The following is a 6,090-nucleotide window of genomic DNA, read 5'->3' on the forward strand; positions in this document are numbered from 1 at the left end:
GGCCCAATTCAATCCAATCCCGCGCGCACACCGCTGCCACCACCGTCGGCCCCTTCCTCCCTCCCCTCCCTCGCACCCATGGCGTTCGCGCTCAAGGCCTCCGCCTCCCCTGCCCTCACCACTGCCTCCTCGGTGGCGTTCCCCTCCTTCTTAGCCGCCTCCGTGGCGCCGAGGGGCCGCACCGCCGCGGCCAGGAGAGTATAGCTCTATGGGGCCGCACCCACGACCTGCTACCCCGCGCCCGCGCCAACTCCGGCGCTGCTCCACCCGCGCCCGTGCCACCCACTGCTCCCGCCCCGGCGCCGGCGCCGAGGCCGTACCCGTCCACCATGACTTGGATGCCAAGTGTGACGCCTGCCTCGACCTCTCCATCCGTCACATCGCCTACGCCCCTCGCCGGCTTCGGGGGCCTCATCCTCTTCTATAAGATCCCCTCCGTCCCACCTCTCCCTTCCCCTTGCTGCATCGCGAGATCTGTTTGCTGCGCCTCCATTTGTATCTCGAGATATATTAGGTCGGTTGCCTTTTCTTTGATCGAAAGGTTGGAGTCACGGATGAGTTGAACTCTCCCCTTTTATCCTAAGATGACATACTTGCTTTCTTTCTCTGGCCTGATTACTACAGTTATAAGCCATAGTTCTGAGTACAAGCCATATAAATAACAGAAGAAAACCATGAACCAAATTACCAGAAGTCATCTGCCGGAGTGCTTTCCTGACTTTAACAGATGTAGAATTGATACCATCACAGAGACCCTTGTCAGATGTAATGGCTACCATAACATTCTTCTTGACATTTACCCATGGCACTTGACAACTGCAGCAAGACCGTACTGCACTACTGCTGAACTGGTGGCCTGGCTATGCTCTATACCTTGATTTGGTTTTAAGTAGAAAGGAGTGCCTTAGTACCATTTCTGTCATGTGGTGTTAGTACTTAGCATTCCGTTCTATTTTGTGTTGTACTCCAATTAGGTGCTTGAAATTTCATTAGTACCTCCAAAAATATCTCATGCTTTTAAGATGTGCCATTGTGTTGATATATTTTATCTTTATTTTTCTTTACATTTTATATGTTGTACATATCTTGGTTTGAACTAGATAAGGATGATCCTTTACCTAGATGATAAACAATTAACTAGCTCATCCTAAGCTATGATCTACAAATTTCTTGATGGACACGTACTACTTTGGTGGACATCATGATCCTTTCCCCGGATGATCAACAATGAACATGTTGAGCGCTATAATTTCTCTTGGGAGAAACCAAGCCAGGACTCTGATCTGCCTAGTAGCATAGATTTTTGTTCTTTATTGCTTGCTACTGTTTTGTAGTTTGTTATCTTTCTTTGGCACCATGGATGTCTTTTTTAATGTTTTGATATGCCCATTATGCGGTGAAAACTGATTACTAGTGGATCTATTCATATGGCCATCGAGTATGAGTCATAATAATTCTCAAATTCTGCAAATAGATGTAGGTTTCTCTGTGCTAGATTTACTACACATTCTCAAATTCTCCAACATTCTATTTGTTTTCAATGTGCCATTCGATTTGGAGGATATGATGATCATTTCCTGATGATTGGCAATGAACATGCTGAGCGCTATTATTTCTCTTCACAGAAACCAAGCCAGTATTCGGATCCTCCTAGCCATTGCACATGCATGTATTCATATTGCCATTGTGGATAGTTCTATGCTTTAATAATTCTCCTGATATATCACTGTTTATTAGTAGGAGATTTCTTCTGCTTGGCCATAACAGCAATTTCATGTTGTTTCTTTTGTAATTCGATGGTTGACAATCTGATATCAAATAATGTGGTTCCTTTCTTGTTTGTTTTGATACCCATATACCTGCCCTGTATTAGCTCTTCCCTTTAATGCATGCTGGAAAGTAATGTTACACTTCTATTTGTAGAGGACAACGATAATGTCTTGCTCTGGTTGCTGTTGTTCAGTTTATATTCGAGTGTGCATGATTTTATCTATAGTTGGCACTATGGATAGAGCTATGTGTGTAATCTGAGTTGTTTCTATTATTGTTCTATCCATTTTATTATGTTACCTTAAGCTGTCATGTTAAGGCAAACCTGAGAACACTTGCTTATGAGAACCAACTGCATTTCTTAGATATATCCAAGTGTGATGTACTGTTACTATGGCGTGAATTTTATCTATGTGAGATTAGAATTTGAGTGCCATCATTCATCTTATGCTATCTTATCCTCCGTGATAACTGTTGACTTGCAAGATACAATGTTGAATTACTATATGATGCATGTTTGTGATGTTAGTATGCATGCTTTGACTAGTAATATTAGATCTTGCCTATTAAAGATGCATATTTCTTAACTAATTTTTGTCATGTTGCATAATAGTCTTGATTATTTGTCATTATTGACATGCATGCTAATTAAATTGTGCAGGATGGTGGTCGGGTGTCAACAAGGAATGGAAATTGATGGAGATCTCTACATGTGCGTCGTTTGTATACCATGCATGCTGGTAGCAGATTGATCAAGACGTCAACAACAAGAAAATACTATTCGTGTCATGCAGAAGTGCACCACAAAGAAGAGCATCGGTCCGTCTACTTCTTGCTGCTCCGACCCAAGTGCTGGCTGACACCATGGAAGGTATCTCTCTCCCTCTCATCATGCTCTACCCTAGGTATAATCCTATTTGCTTACTACACCACCACATTAGCCATCAAATTTGTGACAAGAAAACTGAAACCCTCTTCCTTTCTTCCGAGAGGACAGGTCAGGTCCTTGCTTGCTAGATTTGATCTATTTATCTGCATTGTGAAGTAACAACGGTTCTTTGGTCCATGTTAAGATGTCAATAAACTATTTGTTTGTTGAAACAACCATGGATCACTCTCAGATACTGTTGACTGATTTCTGTTGCTAGTATAGTTCAAGCTTCTTTGCCATGTATTTCATTAGGATGTGAACAATCTACTACATGCTCACAAAGCTATTGACTTACATTTTTTGTTTCTGTGCTGTCAATGTTTGCCAAGCTATTTAAACGATGATGATAAACTGAAATCATGAATACTCATATAGAAACTTGAACAACCATCTTGTTTAATTTGGTGATGTTCCTCCATGCTAAGAGCTAATCTGCTGCATTGTTATTCAACTTTCATTGACAGTTTTAGTTTCGCTGAAATCATGTTTTCTTTTCTATGCTTATGTCTGTGGACGAACACTACTAGCTCCAGAAGGACCGACATTACCATCAAGTACGCCATCGAGGTAATTCACCATCCATCATCAACTATGCTTTGCTCTCCTTAGTTTTTCTCTTTGCTGTAAAGCACAAATAAAATTTAAGCTATGTAGATTAATTGATCTGAAGAGGGTCAAAGAGGATGTGACAACATGTTTACTGCCTTATTATCTTCTGCTTGATCTGACACTATTTATGTCCAAACCTTTTTTGCTTGTCGTCATCACCCATTTGTTGGGCTGTATAAGTGTATCTGTTGTCCAATTTGCTCCATCATATTTCCTGATGTACTTCTACATATATATGTTGGTTGTAATCTGCTTGAACAATCCAAGTACATGATATTCCATTCTGTTCTTGTAGCTGAATGGAGCTTGTGTTGTTGGTAGAACTCCGTTGATGACTTCTTCCTATGTTGAAGAGCATGTTCTGTGGTATCCAAGAGTAGCTAGCTTTTATACTGGCAGAGGGGTTTATTTGTAGATCCCGATATTTATAATTGTGTGGATCTGGGTGAAGTTTGAAGTTCCTGGGTATGCAAGATTCGATGGTTAAACTGGTTGATGTGATGTGAATGAGTGTATGGAAACTGGTTGTTGTCATGTGGATGAGTGTATGGAGTTTCACATGTTCTGTTCTGTATAGCATATTGTAATAAACTTATTTTAGCTGTTATTTGAAGATTTTCATATGCTTTATGTCTTCTGTCTGTTTGATATAGATAGATAGATAGATAGATAGATAGATAGATAGATATATTGCTTATTAATAAGATGTCAAAAACCTCACAATTGGGACCTGATAACCCACAAGCATAGGGGATCGCAACAGTTTTCGAGGGTAAAGTATTCAAACCAAATTTATTGATTCGACACAAGGGGAGCCAAAGAATATTCTCAAGTATTAGCAGCTGAGTTGTCAATTCAACCACACCTGGAAAGTTAGTATCTGCAGCAAAGTATTTAGTAGCAAAGTAATATGATAGTAGTGGTAACGGTAGCAAAAGGTAACAGTAGTAAAAGTAATGTTTTTGGTATTTTGTAGTGATGATAGTAATAGCAACGGGAAAGTAAACAAGCAAAGAACAATATATGGAAAGCTCGTAGGCAATGGATCAGTGATGGAGAATTATGCCGGATGTGGTTCATCATGTAACAGTCAGAACCTAGGGTGACACAGAACTAGCTCCAGTTCATCAATGTAATGTAGGCATGTATTCCGAATATAGTCATACGTGCTTATGGAAAAGAACTTGCATGACATCTTTTGTCCTACCCTCCCGTGGCAGTGGGGTCCTTACGGAAACTAAGGGATATTAAGGCCTCCTTTTAATAGAGTACCGGAACAAAGCATTAACACATGGTGAATACATGAACTCCTCAAACTACGGTCATCACCGATAAGTATCCCGATTATTGTCACTTCGGGGTTAACGGATCATAACACATAATAGGTGACTATAGACTTGCAAGATAGGATCTAGAACACTCATATACTGATGAAAACATAATAGGTTCAGATCTGAAATCATGGCACTCGGGCCCTAGTGACAAGCATTAAGCATAGCAAAGTCATAGCAACATCAATCTCAGAACATAGTGGATACTAGGGATCAAACCCTAACAAAACTAACTCGATTACATGATAGATCCCATCCAACCCATCACCGTCCAGCAAGCCTACGATGGAATTACTCACGCACGGCGGTGAGCATCATGAAATTGGTGATAGAGGATGGTTGATGATGACGATGGCGACGGATTCCCCTCTTCGGAACCCCAAACGGACTCCAGATCAGCCCTCCCGAGAGGTTTTAGGGCTTGGCGGCGGCTCCGTATCGTAAAACGCGATGAATTCTTCTCTTTGATTTTTTCTCCCCGAAACACAATATATAGAGTTGGAGTTGGAGTCGGAGGAGCTTCAGGGGGCCCACTAGGTAGGGCGGCACTCCCTAGGGGGGCAGGCGCGCCCCCACCCTCGTGGACAGGTAGTGGGCCCCCTGGCCTTCATCTTTTGCAGGTATTTTTTATATTTTCCAAAAAGTTGCTCCATGAAGATTCAGGTCATTCCGAGAACGTTTGTTTCTACACATAAATAACACCATGGTAATTCTGGTGAAAACAGCGTTAGTCTGGGTTAGTTCCATTCAAATCATGCAAGTTAGAGTCCAAAACAAGGGCAAAAGTGTTTGGAAAAGTAGATACGACGGAGACGTATCAACTGCCCCAAGATTAAACCTTTGCTTGTCCTCAAGCAATTCAGTTGATAAACTGAAAGTGATAAAGAAAAACTTTTACAAACTCGGTTTGCTCTAGTTGTTGTAAATATGTAAAGCCAGCATTCAAGTTTTCAGCAAAGATTATATCTAACCACATTCGCAATAATGCTTAGGTCTCAAGTTTACTCATATCAATAGCATAATCAACTAGCGACCAATAATAATAAATCTCGGATGACAACACTTTCTCAAAGCAATCATAATATGATATAACAAGATGGTATCTCGCTAGGCCTTTCTGAGACCGCAAAACATAAATGCAGAGCACCTTTAAAGACCAAGGACTGACTAGACATTGTAATTCATGGTAAAAGAGATCCAGTCAAGTCATACTCAATGTAAACTCACAATAATGAATGCAAATGACAGCGGTGCTCTCCAACTGGTGCTTTTTAATAAGAGGATGATGACTCAGCATAAAAGTAAATAGATAGGCCCTTCGCAGAGGGAAGCAGGGATTTGTAGAGGTGCCAGAGCTCGGTTTTGAAATAGAGATGAATAATATTTTGAGATCTATACTTTCATTGTCAACATAACAACCAAGAGATGGCGATATCTTCCATGCTACAC

The 6,090-nt window shown here is 41.1% G+C and overlaps 1 non-coding gene and 1 pseudogene across 1 annotated transcript; both read left to right on the top strand.

Annotated features, from left to right (window-relative positions):
• Positions 1-1,192: 1,192 nt before the first annotated feature.
• Positions 1,193-1,287, top strand: LOC119296089. Its single transcript, XR_005144815.1, has one exon. It is a non-coding gene; the product is annotated as a small nucleolar RNA Z103 (small nucleolar RNA).
• A 270-nt stretch (positions 1,288-1,557) lies between these two features.
• LOC119296094 lies at positions 1,558-1,650 on the top strand (annotated as a pseudogene).
• Positions 1,651-6,090: the final 4,440 nt, after the last annotated feature.

Source organism: Triticum dicoccoides, chromosome 1A, assembly GCF_002162155.2.
Source record: "Triticum dicoccoides isolate Atlit2015 ecotype Zavitan chromosome 1A, WEW_v2.0, whole genome shotgun sequence".
NCBI lineage: Eukaryota > Viridiplantae > Streptophyta > Magnoliopsida > Poales > Poaceae > Triticum > Triticum dicoccoides.